Source organism: Haemaphysalis longicornis, unplaced genomic scaffold (genome assembly GCF_048455015.1).
Source record: "Haemaphysalis longicornis isolate Haplotype H1 unplaced genomic scaffold, Haemaphysalis longicornis Haplotype H1 scaffold_3, whole genome shotgun sequence".
Lineage (NCBI taxonomy): Eukaryota > Metazoa > Arthropoda > Arachnida > Ixodida > Ixodidae > Haemaphysalis > Haemaphysalis longicornis.
The window spans coordinates 165,169,024-165,187,421 of NW_027526335.1; the positions used below are offsets into that span (position 1 = coordinate 165,169,024).

General features: G+C 49.9%; 1 pseudogene; it reads right to left on the bottom strand.

The window, feature by feature from the left end:
- Positions 1–3,852: 3,852 nt before the first annotated feature.
- LOC144175513 (uncharacterized) lies at positions 3,853–9,986 on the bottom strand (annotated as a pseudogene).
- Positions 9,987–18,398: the final 8,412 nt, after the last annotated feature.

Genomic DNA, 18,398 nt, shown 5'->3' on the forward strand with positions numbered 1-18,398 from the left:
GCGGAGGTACGACTGCCGTTCAGTCAGGAACTGACGGATGTACCTGAAAGCATTATACCCACAGTTCGTTTGGGAAAGATGGGTAAGAATGATTTCGTGGGTAACGTTATCAAAAGCCCCCTTAAAGGGGCACTGACACAAAATTTTGAAGGCGAGATAACGTCGGAGATAGATTGGTGGGAACACATATACATCATCTGCAAAATATCAGCGGCGAATACAGCCTAGAACATATTTAAAATCAATTTTGAAGTGTGCGAAACGCAACCGAGCAGCCAGCAGAGGACCACGCGCAATTGTAAATAAACAACATCCAAACACGTCACGAGTTTGTGTTTGCCGCTTCCGCACTACCGGCGTTTTACGCGGGCTCGCCCGGCTCGCCGCTCCAATCGGAGGGCCGGAGGGCGGAGCTTCTGCTCTCGAGAACGAACGACCCGATCGTTGGCGGCGGAGGCGCCGTGATTTCGTCAGCTAATCGGGCAGCTGGCCGCGACCAAAGTTCTACAGCAATTCCAGACACTCTGTTTTTATTACTGTTTATTACCATTGGATGCGAAAACGCGGCGGAGGCACGAAAAGCTCACTGAGCTAGCCGCACGGTCGCTGTGCAGGCGGCGGCCACGGCCGCGAAGTGGCCCAGGCCGGCGCAGGTAGCTCGAGTGATAGCTTGTTACCGCTGCACGAAATTGTCCCCAAGTCCCGACCATAGTGGCTTAAATGAGAAAGGAGTTAATGATGCGATGGCGGGTTGCATTAAAAATTGTCATCTGCACCGCTTACGAGAGCGGCACTCGAATATCCGCCGCAGTGCTGAGCCGAACACATCTGTAGGCGGACCTGTAGGCAGACCGGCCGGCTGCTCCCAGCGCGCGTCTTGCCACCCACCGTCTCGAGCGTCGCGCGTCGTTCTTTAGCCGCGGTAGCATTTGCACTCGCAGCGCCTGCGTCACATCCACGGTCGCTTTTTAATTAAGTGCCTCACGAGATCAGTACGTGGGGGCGTTCGCAGAAACTGCCGTCGATGCGGATTCGACAGTGCTACGGCGGCTCTGCTCTGTGATATCCCTCCGACGGTGACGTGGTCAGCTTTGTTCACACAAAATCCACAAAATCCATCGTTTCGCGGCACTCGCTGAAACCGAAACTGCGACTGGCCGCATTTAAAATCCCTCTAATTAAACAACCGTCGCACGCTGAAGCAAATGAGGTTTCTACAGGTTATAAGTAGGTCACTAGCTACTTATCGCAACAAAAAAAACAAGATGCTAAATTTTTGTGTCAGTGCCCCTCCCCTTAAGATCTAAGGCGAGGACTACCTTATCGTTACTTGGATGCTCGATCGGCTCAATGACGTCACGATGGAGTTGTAGGAGAATGTCCTGAGCAGAGCGATGTGGACGAAATCCGTGCATAGTGTCAGCAAAAGTGCGCTGGACCTCGAGGTAATCGGAAAGCCTATCCCTAACCATTGTTTCAATAAGCTTCCCCACACACGAGGTTAACGAAATGGGGCGTACATTTTCGATGTTGATAGACTAGCCCGGTTTGGGAATAACAGTTAGCAGAGCCGTTTTCCAATCAATTGGTAGCGGTTCGCCCCCCCCCCCCCCCCCCCAAATTTGATTGAAGTAGTCGAGGAGGTGAAGGTATGCTGGGTCTGGGAGGTTGGCTAGAAGCTTAACAGTCACTTGATCCCGACCCGGCGCCGTTCCTCGCTTCATTTTCGACAGGGCCGCCTTCAGATCATGGAGTTCAAAGCAACGATCCGTCTGCGTTCTCCGAGCCTGCATATGAGAACGCCGGTTCGATGGAGTCCTGCGGGCCACAAATATATTTATCCCTAAGAGCCTGTGCCAATTTATCTGCGTCACCCGCGTAAGCGTGGAGCGCACGTTGAAGATGTTTTTGCGTTTCTGTGCGCGTTTGGCTAGGGTCGATGAGAGCCCTGAAGAAACGCCACGTGCTGCGGTTGGACATATGCTTGGCGGCATTGTTGCAGCGTTCTACCCAATTGGAGCCAGCGAGCTGGGCCGCGTACTCAGCCGCTTCCTGAGTGAGGGCTGCTATGCGGAGTTTGAGCTTACGGTTATGCTTCTGTCGGCGCCAACGGCGGACAAGGCTACGCCGAGCCTCCAAGATATGCAGTAGATGTTTATCCACCGCCGGCGTGGCCTCTGAGAGCTGAACCGCCTGCTCAGTTTGGCGAAGCGACGTCAGAAGGTGTTGAGAGCAAGTGGCGTAGCCTTGTTGAGCTATGGGGACCGAAGTCGTGTACTCCGAACGGAACTTGTCCCAGTCCGGAAGTTTCGCTTGTTGATGGGGACGGGTAAGGGGATGCGTCCGAATTGTTGTGAGAAGAATGCAGTGGTCGCTGCCGAGGGTTTCATCGGTGTTGAGCCATTCTGCATGCCTGATGTGCTTGGTAAGTGTGAGATCAGGACATGTGTCCCGAGTTACAGAGTTGCCAATGCGGGTTGGGTGTGCGGGGTCGGTTTGGATAGTGAGGCCCAAGGTGGAAATAAGTTCCGCCAACTTTCTACCACGCCGTTCCTCCTTAAGCGGGATTCACACGACGGAGAAACCCTCTCTTTTTGGCCCGCGGGACCCGCTCCCGTGACCGATTTTAGGCTCCGCCCCTCGGTGGGGATAGCCCGCGGTGGCTCCGCGAAAGAAAATGCCTCCGCGTGTTTTCGCTCGACGGCGGTGGCCCTCGGCGGGGAATGGAACCTGTTCCTCGGCGCTGTCGTCTGCTAGGCACTCCGCGTAGCTCCGCACGTGTGGATGCGCCGCCAGGCCGGATAATCCGGTCACGTGCTGTTGACGTCACATATCCGTCCGCCTCCGTGAGAGGGTTTCTCCGTCGTGTGAATCCCGCTTTACGGTAACCCCAGTGAGGACTAGGGGCATTAAAGTCCCCTACAATGACAAGCGGCTCCCTACCTGCCACCGTAAGGGCTTTGGTAAACACATCAGCGTAAGTTACGTTAGGCAGTTTGGGAGAACTGTAGATGTTGAGGATGTGTAGGGACTGATCCTGCTTCCTAAGCGGGAGGAGAGTCACCATAACGTACGAATAAAGCGGATCGCAGTCGAGATCCGCCAGTTTGGCGGTGTAATTTCGATGTACGCAGAGTGCGGTTTGTGAATCCCTTTGGTACACGGTATAATTTGTGAGAGCTACGTGCTCGCCCGTCTCCTGAAGGGCCACTACCGCGGGCAACTGCGGATAGGTTTCTAAGTGGAGCCGGAGAGCAGCCCGCTTATTGCGTGCCTTAAATCCGCGGCAATTCCACTGTAGGATTGTAAAAATAGCCGAATTTGCACGGTCGCAGCGTGATCTAGGGCCGTTGCCCGCCATCGCTAGAACTAAACGTGTGGGGGGCCTCCAGGAGAGCAAAGGGCTGCATAGGGGCTCCGCTGCTCGATCCGGTACTCACTTCCGAGGTCGCAGTCGAACTGTTAGACTGCTCGTCTACCTTCGTCACCTTGGAAAGGGGCCGGGATGCTTGAGAACGAGACCCTCGCTTAAGCTTAGGACGGCGGGTGCTAACAGTGAGTTGGGACATCTGGGCCGCTATCTTGCCCGGGATGCGGTCAAAAGCGGTTTGGAGGGCGGCAGCCAATCGATTCTCGATCATGGTCCCTATGGACGCCATCTGGGCCTCTAGGTTGCTTAGGCGCTCCTCAAGCGGGCCGAGGTTCGCAGCGGTTTCCCTGTGTTCGGAGGGGGAACTATCCATCGCCTCCGGCGCCTGCCCGAGAGGTGTCGAATTAGGTGAGGACGAACGGTTCACAAGCGCCTCCACCGTCTGTGTTAACGAGGCAACTTGGGCCTGTAACCTGCGGAATTCAATTTGTTCCCGTGTGGGAGTGGAAGGGGTTGGCGGTTTGGGTTGGGAGATCACGTAGGGTGTGGGCGAAAAGGCTGCCCCGCCCGAGCCGCTCACCTGGGATCCCTTCCGAACGCGGGCCGCCCACGATGAATCCCCCAGGGCAGCGGGTTTGAGCTGAGGTGATGGCTGGTTCGGTTTGGATGGGGCGGGAGGAGCCTGCCCTGTGTTAGGCTTCTTGGCCGTAGGTCCGTCCGGAGTTGGGCCTCGCCGGGAAGGCCCGATAGCCACCGCTCCAGGGCGCGGGGGCGGGTCAGTGTTGGTGGCAGGAGGCTGAGCCCCCTGCGGCGATTCCCGAGAGCCCGACTTCCGCGGCTTCCGTGGGCGACGACGCTTTCGCTTCTTGCGACCGGCTTGACCTTCCGATGGAGGAGTGGACGGCTTGGGTGGCGGCGCCCTGTAGCGTTCCTTACAGCACCGGTCCCCGGTGACGTGGGAACCAGCGCACAGAGCACACCTGGGCGTACACTCATGTGGGGCACGGGCGCCATCCGTGAGCGGCACCGCCTTTCCGCAGATGCCACAAAGGTCAGGTTTGGGGCCGGGACAGGCGTCGGGTCGATGTCCAACAGAGCCACACCTACCGCAGGCTGGCACAGTTTTTTTGTACGGCTGCACCGGGATCAGCAGGGCGTCATAGGAGACGTACACACTAAACTTTTTTACGCCCTTTTGGCCAAAAAAGGTGTAAAATAATTGAAAAAAGGGTGTTGGGAGGCCCTCACACCCTTTTTCTTGAATCTCCACACCCTTTTTCGTAGCTCTCCACCCTTTTTGCGTGAAAAAAAGGGTGTTGACCAACCTCAACACCCTGTTTTTAGGAAGGGTGTTGAAAAGGTGTGGGAAAGGTGTTCAACTCTTCATTGATTGAGGCCATGCATGCAATATAATTTCAAAAAGACATCCCATTGCACCATCCTCCCAACCTCGTCAAAAATGTTCAAAAGAAAAAAAAAAGCTGCCAAATTCAATAAAAAGCATCGGCAGCACCGACGTTGAAACAGGAAAAAATATCAGCCCTTGCTTGTTACGACTTCGACAGAATAACACTCCCCCTCCCACTTTTTGTTTTCTACAGCCTTGCACGGAGCACAGCACAGCCTTGAACTGTGACATCTGTATCATCATTCCGTCGTTCCCTGTTCCTCTCCTGCCCCACCAGCACAATCATAGCCCTCTCTGACAACAGTCATTCTCGTCACTCAGTGGAGTTATAACGTACTAGCAATCACAATTTTATTCAATTCTTATTGTTAGCGACCGTAAATATTGTGTACAAATGCAATAAACAGACCACATAGTTTCTCCTGCAGAAACAACGTTGGAGAACAAGGCAGATATCAAAAGAAAACAAAAGTTGGGGAGGTAGGGGCATGAAATCGGGCGCTAAATAAACAGACGCCAAATAATAATACGATTACTTACACTAGAACACTGCCAAATTTCATTGCGCAGTGTTATCTTACTATCTGCTGCTTTTTTTAACGTTCAAATCGAGCGCCAAAAGCTTCAGTTCGCGTTTTGTGTTTGTAAACTTTAAATATCTAAGCTTCTTTATTATAATACACACAATAAATAATAAACCTAAAGATTATGTTATATTCAGTAAAAGAGGCAATTATTTATTGTTGTCGTTTTAATTTGTTTACGCACCTCCCTGCCAACGGCCGATTCCCTGAGTACGGCGCGCGGCGGCGTGGCCGGATTCCGGAACAGATACCCCGTGACCCGTCTTACGTGTTTACAGTGGTGTGCGGTTAAACAAGCGCAGTTATTATGATTAATTGGGCACCTCGTCGTCTTCGGTTGTGTCTGTCGTGTTCGACTTCGCGATGGAGTATTTGAGAACAACTTTGCCACCTGAAGACGGCTAATTTCGTTGGCGCTTGCCTCTGAACGTCGCTCGCTCTTCTGCGTCGGCTCCTCTCGGTAAGCTGTCTCGTCACATTTGCCGCCTTTCTTGTCACTGGATGTCGTTTGTAGCTGTCATCGCCGCTTTAAGGATTCGTTAACAGGAGCACGCGTGTGTGAATTGTTTAACTGAACTGGCGAGGTTGAACCTAGGGGCTCGTCTCTAGAAAGGCGATGTGCGAAAGATTGTGGTGCTTGCATTGACCGCTAAACACACTGGCGCTCAGTAACGCCGTGGCGCTCAGTAACTCAGTAACGTTTCCCATTCCGCAGCACTATATTGAACAGCTTCAGAGTTCACCACTGCGAACCACGTCTTATGCGTAGTTTATCAGAACACGGGCGGCTACTCCTCTAAACTGTGCTGCGCAGCGTTTTCGGCTTCGTTGATCACCGCAGTCGTTTGTGCCGTGTTGGGAATTGCGAGGGAGAATCGTTTGCGAGCGAATGTGCGCGCCTCGCAAGCTTCGTTGCGTTTGCGGCGAGCCACCTCACCATGCGTACGGTGCCGCGGTACGCGGGCAGTGATTTTGGCTGAATGTTGTGTTGCCCGAGACGTAACATTCGTGCACCTAATCATTTCCATTCTTGCATGTGTGGTAATCATGTGTCATCCCGTTTTAGACCTCTGGACGGTCTGAGCGCATCACGTCCCTCCATTCAACCGGACAAGAGCCACAAGCATTGTCAACAGTGTTTGGCCGCCAGAACGTAAGTTTTCAAACACAGTTTTGGTAGCACAGTGGGCTATCATACTTGAATATTGTTCGATCACTTGTATGTACAAGTTCTCTCCCCCGTAACAATTATTGGTGTTTCATGCATAACCTAACATGTAGGCGCTCAATGGCAACCTTTATTGTTAATTTCGGAAAACTCAAAGTTTCACCCAAAATCATAATGTGGGCGTAGCAGTTAATCACCATGTATACGAACTTCCTGGTGTTAGTCATGTTTACGGTGAAGCCATATTTCTTAGGTGGTGACACAAAAATGTTATTACCTTTGTAGTTTAGTCTTCGATAAAGCCTTACCAGTTCTGTTTTCAGCTATTTTTTGGATGTCTATCATGTGAATTGACAGTCCTTGCAGTCCACTTTTTCAAATAGTTATGTAACTGCCTGTACCATTTAAACATGCCTGATTGGGGTTCTGAAGGCTGCGATTTACGCACGCTAGTGCTGTACCGCCAATAAACAAACATCCTTCCACAAAGAAAAAGATTTGAAAAATGTAAAGTATCCGCAGCATTATTCTTAACTGGAACATGCTAATTGTTAGGCCTGGGGCTTTTCCTGAAAGCACTGTGGATGTTATGAGAGAGGAAAACCACTCAAACACATCTGCCAAGGCCGTTGCTGCTCCAAGATTCCAAGATGCGTGCAAGCATTGAGTCTTCTGAGCAATACATTACACCCTTTTTTTTAAACAACCGACGTGCATGCTGAACGTACTCCTGATTGGGCGTTTGCCAGGCGCAAGGAATTTTTTTTCGGGAGGGGGGGGGGGGAGCCGTGGTCGACCAAAAGATGGGACGGGGAAATATGTTGGCAAGGCATCTTGCGCGTTGTTTTGCAAACGATGCTTGAAATAACTGACTTTAACATGCGATTTGTGTATGCTCAACGCTAACTGTAAAGCCCACCTTAAAGGAGCCATGAAGAGAAAATGCAAGTTGGTTTTATTCGAAAGATTTCGTGTTTTATAGTGCCCCCAGCACTTGTCTGGATACAAACGGTGCTTTATTCACTGAGAAATTAAACAATTTAGGTTAAAATTTTGATTTTCCCGCTCAATCGTGCGTTTTCATGGTCCCAAATGACATCACAGGAACCGACCGCTCTGCAGCCTAGAGTACCTTCATTCACGCATCCGCCGTACAGGGCAGAGGCACGTATACGCTGGCGCCACCATTTTCGGTTGCTCGCTCGCCGCCGAAGCAAGTCATTGTGTCAAAACCGCGCTAAAATTATCGCCGCAACGCGGTTTACTGAAGAAGTTTGAATCATATTGTCTGTTTCGCGTTGCTGGGTCTCGTGGGAAATGAAAAGAATAACGCGTTGAGCCTGTTGGCCCAATTGCGGCGGCACGGGACCGTTCAAAGGTTGTCTCCACCCTGTACAGCGGTGTTGGTTTGTTCCCGCGTTTTTTTTACGTTCTGTAACCTAGATGGCGCCACCATACCGTGGCAAGCGTTTGGTTTGTTTTTGCCCGCATTTAAATCTGGCTTGTTTTTGTTCTGGGAGAAAATATTCGTTCCCTGAAACAGTGCTCGCTCGACAAATGGGGTCACGTAAGACACCGTTGCTTGCGTCAATCGGCCAGTGTCGTCTGAGACAACCCCAAGCCCCGCAGTGCTGTGCACAGCTAAACCAAGCATGCTGTGCGCAGTACGAACAGCAGAACGCATCAGTACTTCTATGTTTACATGTGCTTTCGTAACTTCCACTGTTTGTCCCATCATTCTTATTGCTTTGTAAAGAATGTGCCCTAAATTTAAGCGCAAATCGCTCATTCGTCTAGTTTGTAAGCTCTACCTAATTGGCGTCTGCTTCTGCCAGCCTCCGCCAATCGCAGAGCTTAGCTCATGTGACATTATAGGTTCTGTTGCGGGAAATGAGCTGGTGGGTCGCATGACCATTCCCGTTTTTCCTAATTATGTAGCTTATTTGAGCGAAGTTTACGTTAAAAGTGGTGTCAGTATGATTCTAACGAGACAATCTTTTGAATGAACCAAACTTGTGTTTTCTCTTCATGGCTCCTTTAAAGGGGCACTGACACAAAATTTTGAAGGCGAGATAACTTCGGAGATAGATTGGTGGGAACACATATACATCATCTGCAAAATACCAGCGGTGAATACAGCCTAGAACATATTTAAAATCAATTTTGAAGTGTGCGAAACGCAACCGAGCGGCCAGCAGAGGACCACGCGCAAGTGTAAATAAACAACATCCAAACACGTCACGAGTTTGTGTTTGCCGCTTCCGCACTGCCGGCTCGCCGCTCCAATCGGAGGGCCGGAGGGCGGAGCTTCTGCTCTCGAGAACGAACGACCCGATCGTTGGCGGCGGAGGCGCCGTGATTTCGTCAGCTCATCGGGCAGCTGGGCCGCGACCAAAGTTCTACAGCGATTCCAGGCACTCTGTTTCGATTACTGTTTATTACCATTGGATGCGGAAACGCGCCGGAGGCACGAAAAGCCCACTGAGCAAGCCGCACGGTCGCTGTGCAGACGGCGGCCACGGCCGCGAAGTGGCCCACGCCGGCGCAGGTAGCTCGAGTGATAGCTTGTTACCGCTGCACGAAATTGTCCCCAAGTCCCGACCATGGTGGCTTACATGAGAAAGGAGTTAATGATGTCATGGCGGGTTGCATTAAAAATTGTCATCTGCACCGCTTACGAGAGCGGCACTCGAATATCCGCCGCAGTGCTAAGCCGAACACATCTGTAGGCGGACCTGTAGGCAGACCGGCCGGCTGCTCCCAGCGCGCGTCTTGCCACCCACCGTCTCGAGCGTCGCGCGTCGTTCGTTAGCCGCGGTAGCATTTGCACTCGCAGCGCCTGCGTCACATCCACGGTCGCTTTTTAATTAGGCGCCTCACGAGATCAGTACGGGGGGGCATTCGCAGAAACTGCCGTCGATGCGGATTCGACAGTGCTACGGCGGCTCTGCTCTGTAACTGTGATATCCCTCCGACGGTCACGTGGTCAGCTTTGTTCACACAAAATCCACAAAATCCATCGTTTCGCGGCACTCGCTGAAACCGAAACTGCGACTGGCCGCATTGAAAATGCCTCTAATTAAACAACCGTCGCACGCTGAAGCAAATGAGGTTTCTACAGGTTATAAGTAGGTCACTAGCTACTTATCGCAACAAAAAAAACAAGATGCAAAATTTTTGTGTCAGTGCCCCTTTAAGGAGCTTAGATGGTGATGATAATTAGGATCACCTAAATTCCCGTTCGCTGGTCTATGTGCAGACCACGGGCGAATCATTCGTCCGCAGAGCAGGTGGTTAGGCGGACCCGCGCTCGTGAGCGTGATCATGAGTGCGCTCGTGAGTGGCGCGCGGTCCCCGAAGTTCGTCGGGAGGAAGTGGAGGCCAACACTGAATGTTTGCTATCAAGATTCTCGTGTTTTAGATTTTCCTTTAGAAAAGGGACTATTAAGTTTTCTTGTCAGCTATGAAGTACAGTCGAGCACGATTTGAAGGTTATCGCGCCAGCATCGAGCGGCCAAGCGTGCCACCAGCCCACGGTTTCGTTTCGGAACCATGAAAATCGAGATTTCGCACTCTTCGCTCCCTTGTTGGCTGTTCCATGATACAACAATGGCCCGCACGACTGACTTGCCACCCTTTGGGTTTCAAGCTGTACATTCGTTGTTATCAACCACAGACTTGGACTTGGTTGCCCTTTATTACGCCGACGATAACGAAACTTGCATGGAATATTTGCTAAAGCTGGTGTTCTTTCTGCTTCGTTTGAAAGAGTAGCTTTCCCGCAACAACCATCGAATCGCAGTGGACTGTACATGCGGCGCATTCGTATATTATGGCGGTGAAGCTAGCAAACGTGCGTCTTCGTCCTTAAGTAATCGCCTTTTGTTATTTTTTGTGCTAGTAACGTGAGTAGTACACTTGCGCTAAGCAGAACACCTTATTGCACTGCTGTTGAATGTTGAGCTTGTTGCACGTTTCTTAAATTTCATCATATTTCTATCTGTTAAATCGAAACAGACATGGCTTCAGTAAAATTCCGGTTAAGCAAATACAGAATGCTGATTCTAACCAAGAGGGAGGTCAAGGAAACAGTGGAATAGTGCCAAAAAAACAAAGCTCCGCAATAAGGAGAATTGTGTAGTTTTGTTGATGTGGAGGAAATACAACATGGGCAGAGCAATGCTTTTTATGCAGCAGAAATTATGGATCTGCAATAGTCAATGAAATGCGATGTCAGTAGAAAAATAAACATATCAAGGATTGATAGTTGACTGAACAAAATACAGCGATATGCTCTGTCATGTGATTATACTTTGTACCAGTGTAAAGACAAGGAATGACACGCTCCCGACCACATGTAAGCCTATATGCGGCTTTTCCTGCTGTTCTGCCATTCCCCGGCCGTGCTGTTCCGCCATTGAAACAGTGGGGCTGTTTTGATCGGCTCGCGGCAGGTTCCCGGTGCTTGTCGGTGTATCCGGCGCGAAATGCAGCCGGGCTGTATATATTGACAGGTACAGCATCTGGAGCGGGCGCAGGGATCAGACGTTGACATAGCCCTTGTTTTCAGCTTTATGTGAGCAAGAATGTCCTTAAAACTGCAGGTAACTTCAGGCGGTTTTTCAGGCTGCCTAAACCGCACCCCAGCCTTGGCATAAAACATTATGAAGAAGGGGGGGGGGGGAGCACCTGGACCCCCCCCCCCCCCCCGGCTACGCCCTTGGCGTGTGCTTATTCTTTCTTGCATCCACCACATTCGAGTCGTCACGTTGAATTGGGAATGCTGGAATCCAGCATATGCTGGCAAGATACGAGAGCTTGAACACAACCCACTTGCCCGCAATGAGTTTTCAAAGATCTCCACCACCTGAAGGTACTGAAGTGAGATGTAAGCATTGCCTGAAAACCATTCCAGATAAGGGTACGAAATCATAGTTATGGGCCTTTCTCGCCCATTTACGTGTTTTGAACAAAAAAAGTGCCATTTAAAGGTAACACGTCGTTCCCTGCCGATTTCTGATGCCTGATTAAGTTTGTGGGCATAAATGTAGCAGCTTTCTCACATGTCTAACGTGTATGCGGGCTTGTTAGGAGTGAAGTAGGTAAAAATTGAAAGGTTTGATTGTAGTTGTGTATAGATTACCTACATTGTTTTCATTCCTAGAAAAGAAAAATTGAGGTAACCTGCCAATTGTTCTGCATTGCTGCATTTTATTATGCTTGTATGATTCGTAGAACCTGCAGGAGTTCAGCTGCTTGTTAAAGGAAAAATGAACAATGGTACAAAAAGAAGAGCATCTACTAAATAAAAATCTTCACAATCGCAGGATGCCAACGGTCCACCTACCAACTTGCGTCCTCCATTGTTTCTGCTGGCTGGAGCGGCGCATGGAGCATTTTTCAGCTTCTCGAAGTTTGTGATCAAGCGGTGCCCCAAGTGAAGGATGCCGCAGATGGATCTTCTGTTTTAATGCCACAATTTCATGTGCTGAGCACTTACTCGTAAGGCATTTTAAATATTCATCATCCCAGAGGGTATGTTACCTTCGTCTTGGGTGGAATGTGGCTGCAATCAGGTTATTTGTGACAGAAACAAGTGAACCACGTGGGGAGAGTCATTGAGGCCTTGTTGATTGCGCATGCTTCTGAAATAACGTTTTCATTCAGCTGAATACTTTCTAAATATTACAATTTGTGAACAAAATATGATAAAAGTCATGATTAGTTGTACTACAGTGCAGGAAAGAAATGCCAGCACATGTTTTAAGAGCCTCTTATATTTCAGGTCATTGGCTGGTGAGCAATAAAACAGAACTCAAAATTGTTTAAAGTGAAATCAAATATTTGTTGTCACCAGTGCATGACCCGTAGTAAAAGCTATCTGGTCTCCCAATTTCAAATGAGACAGGAAATGCAAAAAAAATAAGGAAATAAACAAGACAGCTTGCTACAATAAACCAATTCAAAGAATTGCTCAATGTCCGTAAAGTGGTTGCTTGCTACAATAAACCAATTCAAAGAATTGCTCAATGTCTATAAAGTGGTGATTCAGGCGGGTTAGTTCGGTGTTGATGAAATACAAGCAGGCACTCGCCTGGTCAAAAACAAATAAACAAATAAAGACATTTTGGGGCCCCTACTGGTCCCTTGATCACAATGAAAGGGGGGTGAAAGGTCTCGTTTATTTATAGGTTCGGTGGCGCAGAGTGCGCATGTGTATCTCGGGGAGATTACCCCGCGACCGGTTAATCGTGTTTTTAGTTGGTTGAATATGCACTGATTCTAAAAGTAGTGTCGACAGGCGCTTCTCTGATGCGATTATGCTTGCGGAATCCCAATTGATGACGTGGTCAGTAGCCAGGTGATGATCCGCCAAGGCATTTCAGCTTACATTGCCCTTTTTGACATCGTTCTGGTGCTATTGAATTCTTCTTTTAAAAATTTCCAGTGAACTATGTAGGATGCATCGCTATCCTTGCATGGAATTTTGTAGGCAACTCCAGGGAATCTTGATTTTTCTAAAGGGTCCTTCACGCGTACCAGCTTCTGCTTAAGCCTGTTCGTTGGCACGTGTGCAGTTTTAACGCCATATGTGCCAAACACCCTTGCAAGAGCTTCACTGATGCCTTGCGTGTAGGGGACGGCAGCGCGTTTTTGCCTGTCTTCTTCAGGAACCCTTTCGGAGGAGGCAACTGAAGCCCGCAATTGTTGCGTCCTCACAAGCTTTGAAGGGTAGCCGTTACTGCGAAGGTCCTTCCTTACCACGGCTAGCTCTTGCTTGCGCAGACCAGGCTCAGAGCAGATTCGTGATGCGCGTGAGAAGAGTGCAGCGGCGACGGAGCGTTTTTGGCCTATAGGATGCGCAGAGTCGAACCCCAGGTATCTACCCGTGTGGGTCGGCTTTCGATACACAGTGGTTGTAAATCCTTTGGCCGACCGTCTCACAAGTACGTCGAGGAAGGCGATCTGTCCATTATTTTCCTGTTCCATGGTGAACTGGTTGCTTGGAACACAAGAGTTTAGATGCTCAATTAAAGGCATTACGTCTCGGCGGTGGATCACACAAAAACAGTCGTCTACTTAGCAGACAAAGATCTTGGGGCCGTCTTGTACGAGCATAGCGCAGAATTTTCTAGAGCCTCTAAGGCAATATTCGCACAGACTGCTGAAATGGAATCTCCCATCGCTGTTCCAAACTGCTGCTTGTAACATTATACGTTGAAAACAAAACGTGTTCTGCAGGCCAAATTCCAGGCAAAATTACGCGGTCCGGAGTTGCAAGGATCTACTCGAGAACGATGCATCTCTGCCTTCACGTTCGCCAATTGAGACGCAAGACTTATATTGTCTCCTGGAATTTGGCCTGCAGAACACATATATTTTGTTTTCAACGGACCAGCGGTTTTGAACAGGGATGGGAGCTTCCGTTTCAGCAGTCTGTGCGAATATTGCCTTAGAGGCTCTAGAAAATTCTGCGCTATACTCGTACAAGACGGCCCCAAGATGTTTGTCTGCTACGTAGACGACTGTTTTTGTGTGATCCACCGCCGAGACGTAATGCCTTTATTTGAGCATCTAAACTCTTGTGTTCCAAGCATCCAGTTCACCATGGAACAGGAAAATAATGGACAGATCACCTTCTTCGACGTACTTGTGAGACGGTCGGCCAAAGGATTTACAACCAGTGTGTATCGAAAGCCGACCCACACGAGTAGATACCTGGGGTTCGACTCTGCGCATCCTATAGGCCAAAAACGCTCCGTCGCCGCTGCACTCTTCTCACGCGCATCACGAATCTGCTCTGAGCCTGGTCTGCGCAAGCAAGAGCTAGCCGTGGTAAGGAAGGACCTTCGCAGCAATGGCTACCCTTCAAAGCTTGTGAGGACGCAACAATTGCGGGCTTCAGTTGCCTCCCCCGAAAGGGTTCCTGAAAAATACAGGCAAAACCGCACTGCCGTCCTCTACACGCAAGGCATCAGTGAAGCGCTTGCAAGGGTGTCTGGCACATATGGCGTTAAAATTGCACACGTGCCAACGAACAGGCTTAATCAGAAGCTGGTACGCGTGAAGGACCCTTTAGAAAAATCAAGATTCCCCGGTGTTGCCTACAAAATTCCATGCAAGGATTGCGACGCATCCTACATAGGTGAAATCGAGAGCATGATGGAATCCCGTCTGGCCGGGAGGGTACATTAGGAACGAAAAAGAGACGCCGACCAGTCCAAAAAAAACGTACTGACGTTTGGGCTTCCAGCACCGAAGCCTTGTTCACAATAAATGCATCACCAGAAGTGGATCGTTTAAGTGGGCTTCTATAATCGCTGCAAAGAGCGTGAGTAGATCGGGTTTAGATTTCCGTCGTTACGATTGACTGTGTTAGATGTGGTCTGAATGATTAGTGATTCCAGATGTAGCCGTGATGCTGTCACTTTTTCTGTAGCGACGATTCTTGCATTGTCCCAATCAATCTTGTGGTCATTCACGACGGCGTGTTCGGCTAAAGCATTGTTGCGGACGCTTTTATTCTTTACGTCAACGTGCGTACTGCTGCAGACGATTCTTATAATTTTCTGATTCCCCGATATACACGCCACTGCAGTCTGCACAAGGTATCTCGTATACCACACCGGGGAAGCGCTCCTTGGGCAAGCGGTCCTTGACTCTCACGAGCTCATGGCGCATCTTTTTGGCTGGAACGTGGGCCACCTGCACGTCATATTCCCGTAGGATACGTGCCAAACATTCACTTGTTCCTGGAAGGTAGGGCACAGGAGCTCACTTCATCGGGGCAGTTGGCGTTCTATTGCGTTTTTAAAGTGCCTAGGGTAACCGCAGCTAGCCAGGTCGTCCCGTACCTTTGCCGTGTCCACCGCCGCATCCTCGGGCTTCGAGCACAATCTTTTCGCACGCTGCAGTAGCGTGCTAACAACAGCCGTCTTGCGGGAAGCGGGGTGCACGGAGTTGAAGTTCAGGTAGCGGCCTGTGTGCGTTTCCTTGCGGTACACGCTGAAACGTAGCCTCTGGCCCTGCCGAGACACGAGGACGTCCAGGAAGGGAAGTTTGTCATTGGCCCCCTCTTCTGACGTGAACTGAATGGCACGTTCCATACTGTTGAGGTGGGCCAGCAAGCTGTTCGCCGCGTCTTTCTGAACGACGCCGAAACAATCGTCGACATAACGCAAGAACACTTTTGGTTGAGGGGCAAAGGAGGCTAGCGCGCGTGCTTCCAGCGCTTCCATGGTCAGGTTCGCCGCCGTGACCGAAATAGTGGCACCCATTGGAGTCTCCTGCCTTTGCTTGTAAAAATGGCCTATAAAGACGAAGTACGTATTGTTCAGGCAAAAATCTAGAAGCCTGCGTAGTTCTGGCTCATCCATCGGTGATCTCTTGGGCGTTTGATCAGCCTCGAGAGCAGCGGTGCATAGGTTGACAGCCAGGTCAATCGGAATGCTCGTGAAAAGGGACTTCACGTCGAAGGACACCATCAAGTCGTCTTTCTCGATCACGGTGTTGCGAGTCTTCTCGACAAAATCGAAAGAATTACGAATGTGAGTGGTCCCTTTACCGACGAGCGGAGCCAGAACTTGGTGCAGGGCCACCTGTCGAAGTTCCTGCACCAAGTTCTGGCGCCGCTCGTCGGTAAAGGGACCACTCACATTCGTAATTCTTTCGATTTTGTCGAGAAGACTCGCAACACCGTGATCGAGAAAGACGACTTGATGGTGTCCTTCGACGTGAAGTCCCTTTTCATGAGCATTCCGATTGACCTGGCTGTCAACCTATGCACCGCTGCTCTCAAGGCTGATCAGACGTTGCCCAAGAGATCACCGATGGATGTGCCAGAACTACGTAGGCTTCTAGATTTTTGCCTCAACAATACGTACTTCGTCTTTATAGGCCATTTTTACAAGCAAAGGCAGGAGACTCCAATGGGTGCCGCTATTTCGGTCACGGCGGCGAACCTGACTATGGAAGCGCTGGAAGCACGCGCGCTAGCCTCCTTTGCCCCTCAACCAAAAGTGTTCTTGCGTTATGTCGACGATTGTTTCGGCGTCGTTCAGAAAGACGCGGCGAACAGCTTGCTGGCCCACCTCAACAGTATGGAACGTGCCATTCAGTTCACGTCAGAAGAGGGGGCCAATGGCAAACTTCCCTTCCTGGACGTCCTCGTGTCTCGGCAGGGCCAGAGGCTACGTTTCAGCGTGTACCGCAAGGAAACGCACACAGGCCGCTACCTGAACTTCAACTCCGTGCACCCCGCTTCCCGCAAGACGGCTGTTGTTAGCACGCTACTGCAGCGTGCGAAAAGATTGTGCTCGAAGCCCGAGGATGCGGCGGTGGACACGGCAAAGGTACGGGACGACCTGGCTAGCTGCGGTTACCCTAGGCACTTTAAAAACGCAATAGAACGCCAACTGCCCCGATGAAGTGAGCTCCTGTGCCCTACCTTCCAGGAACAAGTGAATGTTTGGCACGTATCCTACGGGAATATGACGTGCAGGTGGCCCACGTTCCAGCCAAAAAGATGCGCCATGAGCTCGTGAGAGTCAAGGACCGCTTGCCCAAGGAGCGCTTCCCCGGTGTGGTATACGAGATACCTTGTGCAGACTGCAGTGGCGTGTATATCGGGGAATCAGAAAATTATAAGAATCGTCTGCAGCAGTACGCACGTTGACGTAAAGAATAAAAGCGTCCGCAACAATGCTTTAGCCGAACACGCCGTCGTGAATGACCACAAGATTGATTGGGACAATGCAAGAATCGTCGCTACAGAAAAAGTGACAGCATCACGGCTACATCTGGAATCACTAATCATTCAGACCACATCTAACACAGTCAATCGTAACGACGGATATCTAAACCCGATCTACGCACGCTCTTTGCAGCGATTATTTAAGCCCACTTAAACGACCCACTTCTGGTGATGCATTTATTGTGAACAAGGCTTCCGGGCTGGAAGCCCAAACGTCAGTACGTTTTGTTTGGACTGGTCGGCGTCTCTTTTTCGTTCCTAATCCTACATAGGTGAAACTGGAAATTTTTAAAAGAATTCAATAGCACCAGAACGATGTCAAAAAAGGCAATGCAAGTTGAATTGCCTCGGCGGATCATCACCTGGCTACTGACCACTCCATCGATTAGGATTCCGCAAGCATAATCGCATCAGAGAAGCGCCTGTCAACACGACTACTTTTAGGATCAGAGCATATTCAACCAACTAAAAACACGATTAACCGGTAGCGGGGTAATCTCCCCGAGATATACATGCGCAATCTGCGCCACCGAACCTATAGATAGTCGCGACCTTTCACCCCCTCTTCATTGTGAACAAGGGGCCAGTAGGGGCCCCAAGGCGTCTTTATTTATTTGTTTTTGACCAGGCTAGTGCCTGCTTGTATTTCATCAATGAATCACCCTCCCCTGACGAGTTTTCGTCGAACCTTGGACTCTGTTAGGTGTCAGTGGGTTTACACAGCCAACTTGTGGGGACGCACATAAGCTCTTAACAAATGAGCTGCGTAGTGGCTATGCACTAGCCATGGTTTTTATTAGTTGCCTTGATGTATATGATCTTCTGTCGCAGTGTTTTAGGTAGCTCACTCGCACATTATTCCTTTGTTTTTGGACATTGTGGAGTGTCCAATGTATATTCGTTCTATTTCTGATTTTTATTGCAACTGTAAATATGTCAGGAGTCCCGTACTGTGTGCATGAAGGCAGCCTAAATAAAAAAATTGGCTGCCTTGTCTTTGCTTAGAGGGGCCATGCAGACAACACACAAGTTTGATTCATTCGACAGATTGCCTCGTTAGAATCATACTGACACCATTTTTAGCTGCGCTTCACTCGAATAAGCTATATAATTAG